Here is a 22,935-nt window from a genome sequence, read left to right on the forward strand (position 1 = left end):
AAAAGAAGTCTGATTACATATTATTCCATGGGGAAATGACCCTACTTCTTACTTGATATTGCCTTAGTAAACATTTTTGTGCGTGCGTGCGTGTGTGCGTGAGAAAAGAGAGTGGAAGGTGGAGGATGATAGGAATGGCAGAGAAAGAGAGACATTGAGAGTTGAGAAAGAAAAACATTCGGCCGAATTCACAAAGAACGGATTGTGGCTGCTGATAGCCCCATGAATTGCACATCTCTTGCAGCCTCTCTTAATGGGACCTTTCACAAAGTGTGTGTAAAGATAAAGAAGAATATGTGGGTTTGTATTCATGTGTATACTGTAAATGAGCAATGGGATTAACTTGCACATTGTGTGCCACGGAAGAAGGCACACCATCACCTTCTTACATTATTATAAAGTGATACAGTATAATACAGTTGGATTTTGTGTAAAACTTTCCAACAAGAAAGTGTCGTGATATGGCTTTGTAATCTCAATTTACTGTTTATTTATTTGTTATTTATTTGCTGTGTTTTGTGTCTTTTTGATAGCAGTGTTGTGTGAACTTTTAGTCCACTTGCTTGAGGTGCCTCTTCAGTTTGAATTTGGCTGTAGCTCCTCTGTAGGTCGCTTTTAGTATCTCCTCCATTTTTTTTTTTTAAAGATTTTTTTATATTTTGTTTTCTTTAGTTATTTATGGTCATTTAAAATTCCAGGCATTAGTGTTTTACAACATTTGTTTTTTTATCATGATTTAATTATGTTATGCATATATTTTTTACTGGTTTCTCAATATATTATATTTCTGTTCCTGAATCTATGTCTCTGCGTTTTATTTGTGGACTTTCCTGTGGTTGAGGGAAATCCTGGTTTAGAGAATAAGAAGTAGATAAAAGTGAGAAATTGGGTTTGAACCTCACAGTATATTTCTCTTTGGGGGAAAGTCCCAAGGTGGTGTTGTCAACATTTGACCTGTAATATAATTTATCTGCGACCTATTCAGTGTCCGCTTTCAGAAATATGATACTTTGACATCAGAGAGTTTGCTCTTGTGTAAAGAGTTTTCCTCTGTGTGTGTGTGTGTGTGTGTGTGTGTGTGTGTGTGTGTGTGTGTGTGTGTGTGTGTGTGTGTGTGTGTGTTCTTGTTTAACTATATTCATGGGGTCCAAAAACCGGGAATACAGTATACTTGTGGGGTCCGGACAGCTTTGTGGGGCCAAAATGCTGGACCCCACAACTTTAAAGGGCTGTCTGAGGGTTAAGACTTGGTTTTAGGACTAGGGTTAGAATTATGTTATGGTTAGGGTTAGGGTAAGGGTTAAGGTTAGGCATTTAGTTGTGATGGTTAAGGTTAGGGTAAGGAGCTAGGGAATGCATTATGTCAATGACGGGTCCCCACAAAGATAGTGAAACGCACTTGTGTGTGTGTGTGTGTGTGTGTGTGTGTGTGTGTGTGTGTGTGTGTGTGTGTGTGTGTGTTGCTAGGTAACATGCACCAGGTCAAACAACAGCCATGTGTGCGGTGTAGGCTGCTATGGTGACACATAGTGATCTCACGCTTGTCGCAATTGTGTTACCTGTGCGTAACGAAACCACATTAAAGACTTGGCTGCTTTTTGCTGGGTTAATGGCGCCTCAGATTATCTTTTAATAACCAATTAAACTGTCACCTGTAGGCTGCGTGATGTATGGCTACAGATCGCAGGTGAGAGGATAGGTCCTGACATGTCACAGCAAAGTCAAAGTGAGTCTTGAAAAAGGACAATTGAGCAGTGAATTTCCAGCCTCACACACACACACACACAGACACACCCACTTCTCCTCTTAAGTATATAATCGCAAGATAGAACATTTTTCAGGAGATTAAGATAATTGTGTTTTGTTTCAGCAGGATTGTGAAATGATGGGGAATGTATTGCACTAGGCTGACATACAGGTTGTTTTGACTTTATAGCTGCTTTGAGTACTGTTCAGTTCAGGTTAGTCTCGCATTGCCTGAGGGTCTGGCGAGTCACCACAGCATTGCTGGATGGGAGAAAAACGTGCTCTGGCATTTCTTTAAACCAATCACAATCGTCATGGGCGGTGCTAAGGTGCTAAGCGCCGGACGGAGCAACGGCGCCTCTGCAAAATAGCCTCGGGAAGGAACTTGTTTTGGTGGAACGTGTACATTCAAAAGTAGTCGTGCAACAGAAAACTCAGATTGGACAGATAGTCTAGCTAGCTGTCTGGATTTACCCTGCAGAGATCTGAGGAGCAGTTAACCATAGTCCTCATAATTCACAGCAGTTTTAAATTTCCATCCGGCCAAATTGAGTAACATCCGGTGGAATTTCCGGCGTGCGCGAACAATCCCGGAAGTGGAACGTCATGGATATGGACCAAGTTCTGGTAAACAGGCTGCTTATATTTGATGTTCACATTATAGCAAGAAAAAAAAGGGTCTTACAGGGGGAGGTAGAAGGGTCTGTAGGAAGTTAGTTAGTGGAAAATAGCAATTTGCAAATATTTCATTATTTTTATTCCAAAATTTGCACAACAGATTATAATCTGTTATAGTTACCAGGAGAAATTACTTTTTAAAAGACTACAGGTGTTAATAGGAGTTAGATCACTATTTTTGATTAAAAAAAAAGCCAGTAACAGTAACTGTATGTTAACAGGAAACTAGGGATGAACCTAGTTTTTCCAAAATAAAAGTGCTTATAGTTCAACTTGTCAGGGCTTGGACCTTAGCTGATGTTTTATCCTCATTCCAACGAAGACAATTGAAGGAAACCTCAACTCCTACACTTAAGCTCATTGAAGTACTTGCTCGAAAACTCCCATTTGAAATTCTTATCCTATTAAAAAATCTTTTATCCCCTTTCAACCTTCTATTCATACTGCTTCACCTGCTTTTTCATGCCTTTATCTACTGATTTATATTCCATTCAAACCTTAAAATGTTCCACGTCGTTCATCCAGTATGAGTCTTCTACACGTTTTAAATCCCATTTATACCTTTTGAAAATATTCAATAGAGCTGATTCAGATTTCCTACTTTGACCAACCCATTTCCCACTTTTCCAACTATTCTTACTGCTTCACCTACTTTTTACACATTCAGGCCATCAATCCAGTATAGTGTAAGCCTCTCAGCCTCCAGAATTAACATTGCATTCTCTAGTTATTGTTATTATTTGTTTTGTGTATGGTCCTATGTAATGGAATAGTCTGTTCTATTAAAATGAAAAAAATTATGAAACAAACAGTTCCACAAGAAAATGTAATCAGCAACCCATTGTATTGTCTGTAATATGTTGGTTTTGCTGATAAAAAGGAAAATGTCTGTGAACAACTGAGAAAAACTCTAATCATGGGATTCCACAGCTAATCATCCTGAACATGTCTTCTTGTGTTGGGAAGACATCCATTTGGCAACCAGCAGCCAGGATCCCTAATACCCTGCTGAGCTTATTGTGCTTGTATGTCACAACAATCACATACAGCAGTTTCCCATGCAGAAGCATCTACTGAAGATTTTTCGAGTCATGCACTGAAGAAGCAGGTATCAGGAGTAGGGATGGGAGGCATAACCTGACAAATACATCACTCTGTCTGGTGATATTACACATTGTGCTATTAGTGACGCACTCACCAAAGTGATATAAATAGTATCATGTGTGGGTTTTTTTTGGACAGGAAAAAAAAACAAGGACAAATCTGCCTGTCGCACTGTTTGATTTGATTGAGAAAAGCACATTAAATATGAATTTAAATGAAATATGATAGTGTATTAGGGCCATTGTAGGGGGGAAAGACAAAATGGAGTCGGTGGAGGGGGGGTAATATTCCGAGAAAAAACTCTTTTAAAAGAGAAAAAACTTGGATATTCTCTCAGGTTAAAGTGTTAAATTTACGCGGGGAAAAAACTCAGAAATGCGCCTACAATTTGTGATATATTTTTGTAAGTTTGGGTCCCATAAAGACACCAGATTTCTCTTTTGGATCTTGAGCTGAAAAAGTTTGGGAACCCCTGACATAGCCAATTAAGAAAAGTATAGACATGTCATAGTTGTCAGTGATCAGTGATGAGGAGCCGCTAACTTAGTTACTACATACTACCCACACACTAACTTGCAAAATAAATGTAAAAGCTGGCAATGTTTCGGTACCAGAAAGTTGCCAGCTATTATTTTTGCAAGTTAGACAGTGTGCAGGGGTTTCTTTGCAACTTTTGACCTACTTGTCCCCCTCTGATGCACCTGCCTCACGTTATAATTGTGCTAAGTATTTCTCTGTACTGAAATCATTCAGTACGTTTACATGCACGCCAATATTCCACTATTATTCCAAATATGATAATAGATATAATAGTCCTAATTTGATACAGGTCATGTAAACAGCATATTATGTTTGGATATTCCAAATAAGGCCTTTTTCTGAATAAAGCATTTTCAGATTAAGACGTGGGATATTCCTGTGTTATTCGGGTTTTAAAGGCATTCTTTGGACATGTATACAGCGCATTCGGAATGTGAGTCTCACTCTGGGTTTTTACCACAGGCTAACGGTCAGCTCTGTGCGTTGCTATGGTTGCTGTACACAAACCAACCAGCCAACAGTTTGCAAGGCTGTTGACCCGATAAGAAGGAGAAACACAGCTACTTTTAAACATTATCAAAGACTTGGATATCAACAGGTTTTTCAATATGCGCACGCACCGCTACACTGACCTTTTCAAGAAGCTGGTTGAAGGAATGAAAGAGGGACGCTTGTGTTTGCACGGTCCAACATATCGCCACCGCTGGTAAACTTTGAAAAAAAACGTATTTTGCACGGCTACATGTAAACGGGAATATTAGTGGAATATTCACTTTCATTAGCCATGTAAACAGCTTAGTCGGAATATCGTCTTTTTCGGAATAAGGGCAAAAAACAGAATATTATGTGCATGTAAATGTAGTCAATGTGGACCAGACCTTCCTCCACAGCGCCGCGGAGGAGGGTCTGGCTAGTCCACACAGCATTCCGGGATAGGAGAAAAACGTGCTCTGGTTTATTGGCATTTCTTTAAACCAATCACAATCGCCACGCTGGAAAATAACCACAGGAAGGAATGTGTTTTGGTGGAACATGTGTACATTAAAAGCTGCTAGCTGTCTGGATTTACCCTACAGAGATCTGAGGAGCAGTTAACCATAGTTGTCAGAAATCCACCGAAGTTTAGAATTCCAATACAAAGGAAGTGTTAGGTAACGGAAATCCAGACGGAAAAAAGGACATACAACAGGGCAATCCCCAGAAGTGGAAGGTCGTGGATATAGAGAAGCATCCTAATGGGACTTCCTTACTTGACTGTCGACATTAAAACATTAAGCCAGGAGCCATATCGCGATGATGATGAAAATACTATAGGTCAGCACTACTACAGAGGGACATTTAATAGCTATATTCACATTATAGACACCACTGCTGACTTTCCCTGTAACAATTTGGCCACAATTAAGCATATTGACCATTTGTGGTCATATACTAGGTTTTGACTTAGTCTTGTTTTCCTGTTTCCCTGCTCATCTATCTAATAAAACGAGACGCATCTGTACGTATGTATGCATGCGTGTTTGTCCGTTTGGGGGCGTGGTTGGTGGGAAGGTAACCTGTACGTCACATGCAGACGCCACATGCAGAATGGTTTACAACAGCGGGGTTAGCTACATGATTGCTGGATATACCAAATTAACTTTTGTTCACTTTACTGGAGTACGAGCGGATAGCTGAAAGGAACTTCGCGACTTTTGTGTGGAATAAGGTTGGCGAAAAAAATGCCCTACGCTTTTCAATGTCTATTAATTCTCTAAGAGGAAACTCAAGAATAAGCCATTTCCCAACACTATATAGCATTAAGTTGCTGTGAGCTGTAGCCTATATTCACCACTTCTAAACAGAGGCTGAACATAATGTAATCGGAGATTATTCCTTCACAGCCCTGTGCAATGAGAGAAAATCTCAGAGCTGCACTGGGCAGACACAGCAGTTTTTATCAGACTCACCCTGGGTCGGGTTAATTAAGTCTACTGCTAACTTACAACACTAATAACATTACCGTCGTGAATCAAAAAAAAACCTACTTCACCGTTAACCGTCAAGCCACTAAACCTGTATGGAAATTAACACCTCTGCAGGTTAACGATTATCCTACAGGAGACAACAAAGTCTCTCTCTCTCTCTCTCTCTCTCTCTCTCTCTCTCTCTCTCTCTCTGTCTCTCTTCTTCGCACAGCTCTCATAACGTGCCAAGTGGGTAGCACACTGCCATGAGTCCATAAGGCTAATGTCTGATTACTCCACATTTTCATTGTGATATTTTGTGATTAAATTCTGAATCTGCAACGTTCTCTGTCAGGTAAATCGGTAAGTCAGTAGCAGGCTATACAGTGGAGTTGCATATTAAGTGGTTTGGGGTCCCTCTGTAAGTAATTTTGGGGTACAATTTGGTTTTGAAGAATTCTACAAGCAGCAATACCACAGGCCAAGCATTTGACCCGTTCCAAACAGGCACATTTTCAACGGGCACTGTACTAGTGTGATTTAACAAACAACATATTAGGTGCAATGCAATAACAATGCTGCATTCTCTATGATGTATTAAATTAAACAAACAAAAGAGCAGGTGAAATCATTGTTTGATTACTTATAGAAAATCCCACGGGACGCTCATTGTATCTGAATGACATTGTGTCTGAATGAATGAGGCTTTACCCTGTGCAGCACTATTCATTGTGGTAAACAATGTTACACGTAATTACAGAGCTGTGCTCTAGGAACACTTCAACACAATACTATCTACTTTTAGCTCTGACTTTTTGGGAGATGTGTGTGTGTGTATGTGTGAGAGAGAGAGAGAGCGAGAGAGAGAGAGTGCATGCATATACGACTACATGTTTGTGTCATTGGATCACGGAGCTTCCTCATGCGGCAAAAACCACATGACTTCCTCTGTGACATTCCTGCTTCACAATGCTCTGCTGGTGGCCGAGGATGTGACCTCACACACACACACGTTTGTGGCTGACCCTAAGGAAGTGGCCGATATTCCTTTTCAACATGTATCTTGGACTCAAAATCAACTTTATAGTTCACACACACACACACAATAGACAGTTAAAATACAGTTTTTTTTACGATCGCTATTACAATTTTTTCAATACTCCTTAATAACTTTCCTAATTGGCAGAACAGTTAAATTCATGCTCAAAATCACACATTGTAAACTAAACTCCAACACTAACACACTATGTCTACCAAAACAATGCAAAAATGTCTCAATCAAATAATTCTTCCAAAACACTAACACGTTCTCTTCCAACAGGAACATTTAGTCAATCATAGCATAATGTCATAAAAAAACACTAACATCAGATGGAATTACAAAAACTGCATTATTTTATGTGTCAGGTCTGTCCTTATACAATAGACAATAGTCTATTGCATTGATCATAGGCTGTGTTTTGCACTGCAGTTTCTCCTCTACATATGTTTTGTTGGGTTTAGTAAATGCATGCATTTTGTTCTTTTGCTCCCGAAATTCAATACAAAAAATGAATGACCCATCTCAGAGTAGCTTTATAGAATGTATGAAGACAGAGACGGAATTGCTGCAGTAAAGGCTTTATTTGCAACAGTACATTACTGCATGAAAACAAAAAAATGCAATATAGCTGCCATTTGTATGTATTACTGTATGGAAAAATACTAAATATACAAACAGAAAAAGCCACAGACGAATAAAAAAAAGAAAATACTGTAAAGTCATCTTCTAATCTGCCCGGTCTTCTGCATTTGGCAATGTTCTCATCACATCTGATATCTTCTCTGGCAAAGCATCTTGGGAAGGATCTTTTGGCATGCCTTATCCACTCCTTGTCCTGGTACTCATCTTCCTCTCCCTCATGCAGACATTTTTCTTACTTTATTTCTTTCTATTGACCTTTTTCATGGCAGACATGTTGACATGTCATAGTAGGAAAAGCACAGGTGTATTCAAAACCATTAATGATAGCTGCATTCCACAGGAGAGGCCCTGGTATTGTGCATGCTGACTCACTGAAATAGCTTACTGGGACACTTGATGGAATTGAGCCATCATGAAGGTTATCAATTCCAGCTGTGCTTTTCCTACTATGACAAGTCAAAATGTCTGCTGTGAAAAAGGTCCATATTGTTCCTTTTCCACACAAGATCAGCCCAAATAGCTCCTCTTTTACTGTATGTACTACCATATGGTAATGCGATTGAAAGAACCTCAACACCTGAGTGTGTTTCTTAGATGGGAATCAGCTGTGATTGATCTATTTATATCTGTCCTGACATACAGTGTGAAAGCATTTGTAAATTTGGCAGTAAAAATCCATTGTTTTGGTCTTGGTTGTGCTTTTATGTAAAAGAAGTTCAAGCATTTTAAATTTGTGTTAACTGCATGAATTTTGTGTCAAAGCAACAATAAATGTATTAATTGTATAGCCTACACAGACGGATGTTGTGCTAACTGTGTTAGGAGTTTAGGAAAGTTGTTAAAAGTATTGAAAAAATTGTCATAGCAATCGTAAAAATCCTAAATCCTATCTATTTTCAGCAGGGTGTGACTCCACTGGTTGCAAAAGGAAGTCTGTTTCTATAGAAGTCAATTAAAAACTGATCCTACTTCTCACTTGATTTATATGGGGCTCAATCGCTACTTTTAAGTTTTTTTCAATACAGCAGGATGTTCATTTTGTATATATGGTCCCATTTATCATAAAGTTGACAAAAAGCAGGGGATGCCTTAGGGGCATGGCTACACGCGGACTCAATCAAGACAGAGGCTTAGCCATGCTAACCATGGCATTGTGCATATTAAAATAGCTCTAAACTTGTTTTTGGGTGTTCGTCTTAAAGGAGAATTCCGGTCAATTTTTACGTTAATCTTGATCGCTATAGCTACGCGAGTACTTTCGATAGAAAAAAACCCCGATCCGAATCAGTGCAGGTAACACGGAGAAGCTGCAGCTACGTGTACAAGCGTCCACTGAGCTAAAACGGCAGTGGTCGGGGCAAGTTTTAGAGTGCCTTTGTGCCTCTTAACAGACATAAAATGCAATTAATATGTCTGGGCCACATGAACAGGGCCCTTACGTGTCAACAAGATGCGTTTTCAACTCAGACATTGTTTAAATTCACCTACCATGGTCCCTGTCTCGATCCTGCCGGTAGCTAGTGGTGTGGATATGTCCTCCAGAGGATAGGTCATGTCACGTCTTGAAGTGTATTCCCCCCTAAAAAAAAAAAGTAGTGCGGTAGTAGCTGTTAGCTGCTAGCTGCCCTCCGGTGAGTGTGTACAGCCAGATAGCCGTTAGCCATTAGCTGCTAGCTGCCGTCCGGTGAGTGTATTCAGCCAGACTTTTGTTATAACCATCCCAATAATAATCCACAGAGCAGCGATGGTGTTGCTATGTCCTCCAGTTACTGAAGGCTAGCTTTAGCTTGCTCTTGAGCAGCAACTTTATCTGCCTGTTTCCCCTCTGTCTGACTCATTCTTTCCAACTCTTGTGAGGCTAGTTCTTCGTCTGTATACTCGGGTTCGAATAACCAAGGACGACCATCAAACTCAAAAGGCTCTTCTGTGTGTTGTATATCTGCTATATTCTCCATAGTTACGTTACTCCAAGCTTCTTCCCTTATAAACAACTCCGCTCTTCACTCTGTCTTCACACACTACTCCGATCTGCACACTACTGTTTACCTTTTCCTGCTACAACTGAATTCCCAGGAGACAGCGCGATGCTACAGCTAAGCTTCAGTAATGCTATTACTGTGCAAGCCACAGACATGTTTATCCCGTTTCCATGTAGTTACATAGTCACTGATATGGTCATAACAACTACAGTGCTCAGTTACCTATTTTGAGGGGGAAATAATCTAAACCTTTCACTGCGAAGGCATGATCTGTCCTATGCAGGACATCCACCAGACCACCGGGCGCTCCGTGGATATATGGCTGGAATACTGCTTAATACACTCACCGGAGGGCAGCTAGCAGCTAACAGCTACTACCGCACTACTGTTTTTTTAGGGGGGAATACACTTCAAGACGTGACATGACATGTCCTCTGGAGGACATATCCACATCACCGCTCCGTGGATTATTATCACAGAAGCCTGTCTGAATACACTCACCGGACGGCACCTAGCAGCTTATGGCTAACGGCTATCAGCTAGCAGGGCAAGCTAGCTACCGGCAGGATCGAGACAGGGACCAGGTCACCAGAGTAGGTGAATTTAAACAATGTCTGAGTTGAAAACGCATCTTGTTGACACGTAAGGGCCCTGTTCATGTGGCCCAGATATATTAATTGCATTTTATGTCTGTTAAGAGGCACAAAGGCACTCTAAAACTTGCCCCGACCACTGCCGTTTTAGCTCAGTGGACGCTTTTACACGTAGCTGCAGCTTCTCCGTGTTGCCTGCACTGATTCGGGTCAGGGTTTTTTCTATCGAAAGTACTCGCGTAGCTATAGCGATCAAGATTAACGTAAAAATTGACCGGAATTCTCCTTTAAATGTTGACCCTCTCACTGTGTGTTTTCATTTCATCATGGTTAATTTGTACATTTTGGTTGCGTAGAAGTGTCTTGTTCAGCCTAATGCTAAGCTAGCTAGCTAGTATTAGCTGGTAACTTAAAGGGGTGATAGAATGATTATATAGGGTATTTCAAACTGTTCCTTAAGGTCTCCGAATAGGGTATGTAACATTGGTTGGGCTGAAAATGGCCCGGGTGCTGTTCTATGCGCCCTAATGCAACCCTGTGAAATAGCCCTAGAAAGAAACGAGAGGTTTTCTCCCTTATATGGTATCTTCATGAATATTTAGATGAGCTGCGCGCTGATTGGTTGGTTTACAACAAGCGAAGCACACACACACACACACACACACACAGCCCCTCCCCTCTGTGCACACCACGTCTCCATGTCCCCCCCCGCCATCACACACACACACACACACACACACACACACACACTGCACACAGCACAGCAACACAATCCCTTTTTTCTCAGCGGCACCTTTCCCTTTTCTTTTTTGGCTTTCCATCATTAGACTCACACACTTATCATTAGACTCACACACTGTCTGTTAACGTTACCAATAGACTTCCAAACGTACAGACATGCCCAGACATGCCCGGCCACTGCCCGCCGCTGCCCGTACAGAAATGCCCAGACATACCCGGAGCAAGAATGGCTGGAGCAGCCGAGGCCCAAGAAAATATCCCCGGCTGGCTTCAAACTTCATTTCTGCTCCGACACATAAACTCATCAACTAATGTTACTGTACAAAGCACCAGAGACACAGTTTAGTTACAGTTTAGTCATCCTCCAGTGTGTCGCGCACACACACACACACCAATGCAAAGTTTCGACACTTTCATTACAACTAGTGTTGTTGTAACTTTACCCTTGGGACATAAAAAAGCTCCACTTCCAGACAAGGAATCACAACTCACGCTGTAGCTAGTTCAGTGTCTCAGCGCAGAGACATTTAGCGGAGAGTGAAGCCCACAGGCACACAGACAGAGTTGTAACTACTATGTTCTTATCATGTCTCATCCTGGTGGCTCCACAGCCCCGTGTTCCCCGAGGATCCATGTTGGGAACAAAAAAAAAGTCAACATACTGTGAACCGCCGCCGGCAGGCAGCTCCACAGTAGCAGCAAAAGCAGCAGCAGCACACCGCCCATTGCAAGTCCTCTGCGCCGGCGTGTTAGATCCACAACTCCCACTCCATTGTCCAATATCTACTCCTTAATTAAGTTCTAAATACTTTTCTCTGTGTGTACAGGTACACACATGGGCCAGTATTCCATTGTACAGCCTGGAAGACTGCATTTACGACCATGGTTCATTTTCAATATCCTTGAAAAACTTCCAAACTTTCTTATTTGTAATTCCTGTGTAATTCAGAACACCAGCTGGTCTCAGACCAGTGGTCTGTATGTACATTTTGGGGCGTGACAAAGGTACAGACCAGAGCCAACTAAGGTACAGCCACCAAGTTGACGTCAACTATTAGCTTAGTTGGGATTCACCCGTTTTCAGCTGCAGTTTCAAACTGTGAGATTTGCATAGGAAATAGTTGTCAGTGGGACTTTGAGGTTCTCTATATGTCCTTTTTACCCACCAAACTGTCGTAATTCAACTATGACAAGGTAAACTTGTTTTGCATTCTATCACCCCTTTAAGGGAACGTCTGCTGAATATCTGTAATGTTGTACATGCAGATGAATGGCGCAAGTAGCCAGAGGTCTGAGTTTACTTGCCAGTAAATCTCCACTGGATGACTCCATTCAAAAGGGTTTAAAAACTGCAACTTTTCAGCATTTAGCTTAGCGCATGCAGCGCCATTGCAACCAAAAACAATACTGGCTTGGCAGCATCATCCTTCCCAGCTCCAAGTCAAACCAAGATGGCAACGGCCCTAGTGGCCAAACTCGAGGCTTCAAAACTGAGGTCCACAAACCAATGGGTGACGCCACTGCTGCTACGTCCACTATTTTTATTTTTATAGTATATGACACACACACACACACACACTCTCTAAAAGGAGACAGGAGTTTTTTGGAAGTGGAATGGGACAGGAGTTCACCTATCCTATTCCCACAAATCCACCAATCCTAAAAGAATGACTCCCACCCTGTTCCTCTGTTGTGTATTTTTTTCAGCCTCTAACACATGTGTACACATCAGGTTGGTTAAAATAGGCATACAGGCTGGAGATTATTATGGCATGTTCATGGAAACTGTTTCAAAGCTGCACTCAACCACCTGAAGAATACAAGCTATGATTTCTTCAATGATAAAAAAAAAAAACACACATACGCACACACACATATGGCTTTTGTTATGGAAACACAGTTGTGTGTGCTTAAGGTTAAGCAGGGTGGTGGTGAAACTGTTGCTGCAAGCACAGCATAGCTGCATTTCATTTGCCTTAAATCAGATCTGCTTTAAGAGCAATTATAGTCGCAGCCCATGTTTCTAAGCATTGCTAGGGGCAACCAGGGGCACTATTGAAACAATAACACAGCTGTATAGTAAAATGTGCTGGCAAATTTCTAATTCAGCTAACGTGCAAAAGTGAGTTTACAGAAATGACCTACTAAATTATGTTAAGTATGGACTTTCATGTCAGATACTGTATGTTGTTTCGGCAAACACACACACGAACACACACACACACACACACACACACACACACACACACACACACATAAAAAATGTTACATGTTAACAATTTACTGCATAAGTAACCTGGTTTCTTGTGATCATAAATAAATAATAGGAGGTACATAAATAGAACTATACAGATTATTTGGAGACAAATGGTAAAGTCGGTGGTGCTGATGAAGTGACAGTGGTGTGATTAATAGCAGCAGAGTCAACAAGTCTAAGTAAGCAGTACACCAAACTAATATATATGATATGGTTAAGTAATAGAACTCAACTGTTTGTCTGTGTTAATATAATACAACCCGGGCTGTATAATAGTATAAAGTGCAAGAGTGGGGCGCCTGGATGGCTTACCTGGTGGAGCATGCGCCCCATGTGCAGAGGCTCAGTCCTTGGCACAGCGGCAGCGGGTTCAACTCCAATCTGCGGCCGTTTGCTATATTAAAACATTATAGTACAAGAGTCACTATAACATTAACAAAATATAAAGTATAATACGTATATTATGATATAGTGATATATATATTTCTTTTTTTTTTTAAATCTTGGAAATCCTTGAAGTCTCATATTCAATGATGATAAAATACAAGACACAAACATATACGTTAAAAAAAGAATAAATATAATACTCAATGAAAACAATTGCACACTAAGGTAAATATACCGTCTTGAAATGCCCAGAGGTAGTAAGAGTGTCCAGCTTAAATAAACATTAAAGGTGGTTCAATGCTTTTGGTGCATATAATCTAAAAGCAGATTGATCAAACTCAGAGGTAACCTGAGGAACTTGAAGCATAAGGCAGTTTGTTGAGGGAGTTTGGTAAGGGCTTGTGATCCAGTTCAACAAAGAGAAAACAAAAGTCTACACATGAAATGATTGCAAATTTCCTTATGGTGTCCTGACGCGCCAGTCAAGAAAAGAAGAAGCCAAGTTTTTGCCTCAGTTTGGTGATGAGGTTTTTAATGATCACAGAATGTAAATGATTTGTTAAGCCATATGCCAAGATATGCCTGTTACTCTTATTGGTGGAAACTGTTAAAAACCAATGCCTCTTGCTCTAGAGAAGAGCATGAACTTTGTTTTGTTTGCATTTAGCACACGTTTAAGATAAATTAAAACATGTTGAAGGGCATTAAAAAGTTTGTAATTTCTCAACAGCCAGCTGTAGAGAGGTAGAAATGCAATACAAAATACAGTTTGAACACTAAAATCAGCTAAATAAGACACATTATAAATATAAATTGTAAATAGGACAGAGCCTAGAACGGATCCTTGTGGAACATCTTTTGTTACTGGTAAAGATTTTTGATTGAATGTTTTAAGCTTTGACGCATTACGTTCGTTCAGAGAGGTCATTTTTAAACCAACTACAGACAAGTGAATCAAATCCAATATTCCAATATTACTATTGATCTACAGTGTCAAAAGCTTTTAAGAAGTCAACCAAAATAACCGCACAATGATTCCTCTTGTCAATACAAGAAAACTATAACATTTAAAAACAAATTAGCAAAGATGGTGCTGTGCATTTGTCAGAAGTCTGACTGCTGAGGGCTCATAATAGATATTTTGACAGAAATACTCTGAGTTGGTCAATCACCAGTGATTCCAGGATTATCCAGATAGGGAAGTTTGGATATTGGTTAATAGTTGTTGAGATCACTGTTGTCACCTCGCTTATTCATATTTTTTTTTTCTTGTAACCCTTGTGTTTTTTAATTATGAATACTTGTTTGTTATAGCCCTTATTTATATGCTCTTTAACATGGACACTAATGTTTATGAATATAAACATGTCAACCAGGAGAGATTTATTTTATTGATAAAACAAAATATCATCATATACTTTTTGTATGTTTGAAAGCTTGGAAAGTGTTCCCCACCCCCAAGGGAATCCCTCTGGAAATACCTGGAGATGAAAGCAACTGCAAAAGCAAAATACACCATTGTGAATATGTATATACTTTTGTCGCTTGCACTGATTGGCTATCAGTAGCGAGGGAAGTGTGAGTGCGTCCGTGCCAAGGGTTTTCCTGATTGCAAATACATCGTACTTCAACTTGTAAATATTATCAAAATAACCAACTTCACATACCGTTTATTTTAGCTGGAGCCCAAAAACTACTGCCACCTTAATTCCACCATGCCAGTCCTTCGACTTTATTTACGTAGATGAAAAGGTGGACCTGCAGCCAGACTAACGTCTCAACAGGGTGTCCCTGTAAGCACCTGATGGGAATAACCCACTACCTTGAGGTGCTGGTATTTATTTTCTGGTTTGCCAGTGCAACGTCTTACCCTGTTGTGTCACGGAGCTTTAACATCACACGCTCATCGGTACATGACCTGATTCACACATTTTCGAAGAAGCTGCTCAAAAACGTTTTCCATCCCTCACTTAGCTGGAGGACTTAGGTAATGGATTTGCTCGGCTTGCTGGATAGTTACACTTTAAGTATATATCATTGATTAAAGGACTTATGTCTCAGCAGGATTTGGCAAAACATGTCCATGCTTTTATCTTAAGTAAACTCTACTACTGTAACGTAGTCTTTACAGGTCTCCCTAAAACATTTACGGATTTAGCCCACGGGCCTTGAGTTTGACACATGGTTTAAACTAAAACACCCAAACCTCATATCTCATCAACATTCTCGTATACTGGGCATAAACAGGAGGCAGCGTGTATACTCCATCCATTGCTGGTAGTTGCCATTAGTAGCTTTGGTCTCAGAGAACGAGACGTTGTGACCGATAAGACCCAATCAGGTGGAGAAACGTTGGCGTCAGTGTTGGTGTTACCAAAGGTCTCCGTTTGCGGCCGTTGAGACTACAACACAACCCCGCAGATTCCATTTTTGGAGTACAGACAGTGTAGCTTTGTGTTATGTAAAATATTTTCAATTGCGCATTTCCAAATTGTGCCAACAAAATGTCAAGCTACACTTTGGGCAGATTTTGTAGATCTTACTTTTGGATACGGACAGGCTGAAGTTTAGGTTAATTGTCGTTTTGACACTATTGTCCTGAAATGACATTACCTCGCCATTCCCATAGATGGCGCTGTGTCTTATTCACACTGACGCCTGGGCACTCGTCATAATCAGAAGAACAAGTGCAGTGGAAATAGTTTAGTCAGCGCAAACAATGGCAAACCTCACAGAAAGAATTATTCAATCTGCTCCATCCTCATTGAAGGCGAGAGTTTGGACACATTTCGGCTTTTATAACCTCGAGGGGAAGACGGAACTTGATAGGAATCATGCTATATGCAGGCTTTGCAAAGTGAAAGTTAATTTTGGAAACGCCACAAACTTGAGAACTCACATGGTACGGCATCACCCAGAGATTAACATTAAAGAAGTGGACGAACAACAACCTAAAGTACCTCCTCCTAATGTGCCAGTCAACCAATGCACTCTCTTTCAATGCTCTAAACTCCCACCGTTGCGTCAGAGTGTTCTCAACTGCCGGAGACATCGTAACTGCACAGCGGAGCATGCTCACTCCAAAACACGTAGACCAGCTTCTGTTTCTGCAAAAGAATGTACAGATTCTAGCCAGTAGTGGACTGGTTACACACACACACACACACACACACACACACACACACACACATATACACCTAAATGTGTATCCATTATGTGATTCTGACACATAACAAAAGTTCTGTTGAATGGACTGTAGTTGCCACAGTTCTAAAAAGAAAGGGCCTAATTTTAGGAAGTTCAACATGCTCAGTCGAGTTCACATTTCAACAGTCAACCTGGTAGCTGAAGTACTCCTTAAACCACATTTAGCAGTATTTTTTGTTTGATCTGAGTACAGCACTTTAAAGCTAAATGTAAAAGCTCTTTTTATTTAACAGTTTTATACTTGAATTAAATGTATTTGAAAGCTGGCAAAAGCTTGGCACTTTTGCAGTTTTTAGTTGCAAAAGTTTTTATTTTTGTATGAAGACATATAAAGTAATATCAAACTACATTTAATTTGTTGTGTTTCTTTTCTTTTAAATTGTATGTCTACTGCAATCACATGGGAAAAGTAACTACATTTACATACTGTGAATCGTTTTTTGAATCGAAAATCGGAATCGAATCATGACATTTTCTGAATCGTACACCCCTACTATTAGCTAAAGTTACTTTTTTGACTTGTGACATGTAAATTACACACAAATGCATGGCATTATAACAGAAACTTATCCATCTCTCCATCATGTAGTCACACACTTATAATTACAATCTGAGCCAGTCAGTGGCAAAAACAAGCACTTTTAGTGGACGTACATTGACATTGCACATTTGCCCTAGGATTACATTGCAAGGTTTTCCCTACCTTTATAAGATTTAGGTGCACCACCCAAGCCATTTTGGGAAGCACCTATAAACTTTGTCAAATTTGGATCCTCTGTGCCTGAAAAGAAAAGACATTGGAAAAATAATCAATTTCAGTTTAGGTCTGAATTTCATAAGGAGAAGTCAATCTGCCTGTCAGCAATTATGTTGTCATTTTCCTGTACTATAGGTCCAAAGAGAACATTTGCACAACTTATACAAATCAATGCCTTGAGTTGCTTGATGTACCTGCTTTATACCACAGCATAGCCAACTGGTCTACCAGCAGCCTGTACTCTGTTAGCGTATTTCTAATTGTAGAGTAGCAGTTTGCTGGGCCAGACAATGAATGGACTGCAGCTAACTCCCCCCTCCTCTAACCACGGCTTTAACTGTCTGTAACCATCAAACACTGCCACTGGTTTCCTACAAGGCTTTGGAGCGAGGGAACATGAAAGAGAGAAGAGGGAGACAGCTGAGGTCCCCACTTCTCCTCTGGATGTGGTAATAGATGGGTAGGGCTAGAGGCTGCTTGTAATTGGTAGCTTGGTGTTTAAAGAGGGGTCCCTCAACTGAAAAACCTCATGGGAGGTCTTTAATTTAAGCTACTAAATACGCCCCTCTCCCCTCACTCCAAGTGCAATGCAGACGTTTTTTTGTTGTGTGTGTGTGCGCACTCACTCTATGCACACATGTGCACCGTACATGTGCGTGGTTCCACATTCTGCATTTTTGGCCCTTTGCTGACTCAAGCCTCTATGTTTGGTATTGTCTCAAAGCTATACACACAAAAACACTTGCATCTGTGTGAAACACAGACAGACACACACACTACACTGTGCCATATGTGGTGCACAAAAAAGGTTAACGGTTCAGGGGTGAAACCACAGGTTTATTTGAGTGGCCAATAGCAAATTTTATGGGAGGGCACGGGGGATAATGCCGACTCAGGGCACGCACTTACCATAGCTTTACTTATACAGTTTGTTTTTCAAAGCACTCACTACTGTATTGTGTAAAGCAGACCATTTCTGATTTAGTATCATGCATCTTCCATTTTCCTGTACCCCTCTATTCTGGTAACATCTTTATAAAAATATGTATTGTTTTGAAGCCTACTTCTATATAGAATTGAGTTTGACATTAGTTATTTGGTTAAATAAGAAAAAGAATATATTTGACATAGATCTGATGAACAGATGCATTAAGGGATATGCAAATCCTGTCGTGTGTTCTAATTCATTCATTGGCAGTTTGCCAGCATGAAACAGAATGATGGACATTTAGTTGGAATAATTTATTATGTTGGAATTTAACAAGGCATCACTAAGAAACACAGAGCTAAGTGTTGTGTTTCTCAGAGTTTGTGACTACAAACAGTTATGCTAATCTCAGTTCAAAGGACAAACCAGCAATATTGCTGATGTGTCGTTGCCTTAGTCCAATTGTTGACAGTGAGGATGGTATTTTTGATGCTGGTTTTACAGAGTAAACTGGTTTACTGATTAAGTAAGGTTTGTGGTGTGTACCCTACTTGAAGTGATGTTACTGCCTTTTTTATTGTGGTAAACTAGTAGTAAAGGCCAAAATCACAAGGCTAGGTATGGTGATCCTGATGTGAGTGTTTTACGAATATTCTGCCTAATCTGTTCAGTTTTGGTGGCTGCAGCAGTACCTGTGGCTGGCAGACAAATGTCTTCCCTGTTATCTGTGAAGATTCAGGACAGGACGCACAGACTGACAGTCTTCATCATATCATGTAGGTTTTGGGGGGTTGCAAGAGACATGTTGCCCTTAATATTTAGAACACATGCATTTTTCCCCCCAGTAGAAATATGAAAGTGGCAGCTGACTTATTTTGAAGAACTACTAGAATGCGACTCATAGATGCAACAATGCCTCTGGTAATTTAGGTACTAGTATATAACCTCAAAAGCAATGGTTGCAATTTTCCATAAAACAGAAAGAAGCAAATAGCGACAGCTCATGCAGGGGGAGTCCTAGGGCAGGAATGGAGTAAAAACACAAATGCAAATTAGCTTGAAAACAAGGTAAAACAAAAGGCAGAGTTTAAGTCTGTCAACTACTTTACACTTTGAGGGAATTTTTGTTAAAGTGCTCATATTGTGCTTTTTGGCTTTTCCCCTTTCCTTTATTGTGTTATATATCTTTTTGTGCACATTATAGGTTTACAAAGTGAAAAAGCCCAAAGTCCACCCCAAACGGACTTACCATCTTCCAGAGAAAAAGTACTTTCACTTACTGTGACTCCCAACAAAGATGGTACAGAAGTGAGATGTCTCACTCTGTAGCTAAAACAGAGACCTCAACACACAGGGTAAAAAGCGGAGCTGCAGCAATGTGCAGTACAACAAAACTATGGTGTTTTCTGAAAATTAAAGCACATAAACCTATTCTGGTACAACCTCTAAATACAATTATGAACCTGAAAATGAGCATAATATGAGCACTTTAAGGTAATTCTTCAACAAAATAAGTAGTTAACTATTGGCAACATTTATAAGACCTCCCTCTGTACCTGATGACTCTTTTAACTGTATGGTCTCCAGGATAAACTCTATAACTTGTAAAAATGAATGTATTATATTCTGGGACGTTAATAACAAATGTGGTCTGCTAAATTATCTACCAAAGTAAAGAATATTTTTGGAAATATTAACTTAACTAATTACTGAGCCCCCTCGTGTTACATCTGCATGTAAATCCCTGCTTGATTGGATACTTGTCTCACATCCAAGATTCTTAAAATCAGGGGTCATGTCTGATTGCTTTAGTGATCATTCAATTGTGTACTGTATATGAAAGATCAAAGTCCCTAAACTGCCACCTAAATTGATTAAAATCAGGCAATATAAGAATAAATCGATAATGTTATCAATTATTTAATAGCAATAAACGGGGACAGGTATCAACTAATTCCGGATGTACATGATACTTGGAATTTTTTATATTCTGAATTCATTGGGGTCATAGACAAATATGCACTCCTGAAGACTACTAAAGTCAAGGGAAAACATCTTCCTTGGATAACATCTTATCTCATAAGCACTTTCAGACAGAGAGAATGCGTGGGCCACTTTTAGAAAATCTAAGGATCATGCTGACTGGGAACGGTACAGACAATTGATAAATGCAAGTAAAACCATGACCAAAAATGCTAAAACCAGGGGGAGGATCACGTGACCAGCACCCGCTATGGTTGCAAGAGACTAGAGCTCCTGCACTCATCTCCGCATTTCATTTAATAACCAGGTCTATTACTTTTTCTTCAACGCCAAATTGTTTGGTCTGTTATCACGGTGACTCAGTGAAACGCCTACAGGCACGAAAAAGCAGGTCTTGTTGTCGCCTAAACTATCGTTCAGAGAAATCTGCTAGCATGGCGGCGGATAATGGAGCGGTAGCTAACGTAGCAACTGATGTTAACGTGATCCCTAACATGGAGGACTTAATTGCTCAGGTCTTGGAAAAGCAACTAAGTATGCTTGAATCAGTGATCTACAACGCAGTGAAGGGAGTGTTAGCGGAAATTAAGGCCTCGCAGCAACACATCGGGGCAGAACCTGAGAGGCAGGAAAATATGGTATGCGAGCCGGAGCAATCTGACTGCATCACATTCACGATCCAGTGGCTTTGGGTGCTTGAAGGGACACAACACGAGCTACAGGCTGAACGCAACTCAGACTCCTTTGTCCGCCGGGCCGCCCTGGGAGCGATCCACAGAGAGAGAGAGTTCGACTCTGGCTGGAGTTGGAGGTGGAGGCCAGCGTGATGCACGCGAGGGCCGCCCCAACTGTTGCCGACAGAGGAACCGGAGGGCAGCGGTGGCATGTCGCGTTCGGTGCCAGGGACAAGCCTGGAGGACTCAGCACCTGTGGATTAACGGTATCTGGGCTATTGAACTGAGTTTGACTGGAGGACGCTGTGTGTAGGTTTTGGAACCAACCTTTGAAGGAATATTCAACTGTTCAACCAGACTGTAAGAAATGATGAATGCTGGCTACTCAGTCTACAGTCTATGTTTTGTGTACATTTAACCAGGCTGAAAAGAACATGATAAATCCTGAGGACACGGTATGTAAGTTTCGGAGCCAAGCTTTAAAGGGACACTTAACCAGACTGAAAATACATGATAAATACTGGCTGGTCAGTTTACAGTCTGTTTTGTTAACATTTAGCTAGATTGAAAGAACATGGGATGCGGTCTGTTCAGCTCATAGTCTGCTTGTTGCTCCAACTAGATTGGTGTGTTTTTTCACATAGCTTATTCCAGAAATTGTTTTTCACATAGCCTATTTCAGAACTTAATAGCTGGTTGAGAAATAATTCTAAGATGTTTATAACATTGTTTATGTTTAACATAAGAATTCACTAGACCTGTTTCTTAACTTGTGACTTAAGACAGGAGGTGCAGTTTTGAGCTGGAGTTTTGCGCGAACTGCGTTTGATGTGGTCACGCATCTTACAGATAGGGGAGGGGGTCTGCGGTCCCAGAGGGTTAGGGGATTTATTTAATTTTTTATGTTTTTGTCACACCTTGTTCAGAGCTAACAGTTCACCCTTTGCTACAGATTTGTCAGCGAAATCCGGTATTTTTTTTTTTATATATATATATATATATATATATATATAAGTTGAATCTAATAAAAAACGTGTATATGTGTAAATTTTGAAGATGGCTGAGCTTTCAATCCTTTCAGTCAACATCAGGGGGCTAAACGGGCCGATCAAACGAGCTAAATTCCTGGACTATTTAAGAAGGAAAAACATAGATGTGGCGCTTATACAAGAGTCACATTTACTCACCGTAGATAAAAGCAGTAAAGACTCAGGCAGGATATCTTATATATGTACCACAATAAGGAGTAGGAAAATAGCCTTTGTTTCGGTATATGCACCGTCTACATATGACGAAAGTTTTTTTCCCGCGCCTAACCAATGAATTGCTCTCTCTCAATGAATATTCACTAATTATAGGGGGAGACATGAATGCAGTACTAGATTTAAATCAGGATAGATCAGGGGTCAATCACACGAAAGCCCAAAAACATATATCGGACATGTTTAAAGCAGTTGTGGAATCCCACCAGGATGCACAATCCTACTAGCAAGGATTACAACTTTTCCACACGTCACCTCACCCAATCCCGCATTGATTATATGTTGTGCTCCAGTGAGCTTAAGGCAATCCACACAATAGCAATAGAACCAGTAATTCTGTTTGATCACAATGCACTGATAACCACATTCCGTTGTGATATGTTAGGAGAAAGATCTAGGAGATGGCAATTTAATAATTCCCTTCTCCAGAACACAGCTTTTGATACAGAATTTAGAACCAAACTGGCTA

This window comes from Sander lucioperca, chromosome 11 (assembly GCF_008315115.2).
Source record: "Sander lucioperca isolate FBNREF2018 chromosome 11, SLUC_FBN_1.2, whole genome shotgun sequence".
In the NCBI taxonomy this organism is placed as follows: domain Eukaryota; kingdom Metazoa; phylum Chordata; class Actinopteri; order Perciformes; family Percidae; genus Sander; species Sander lucioperca.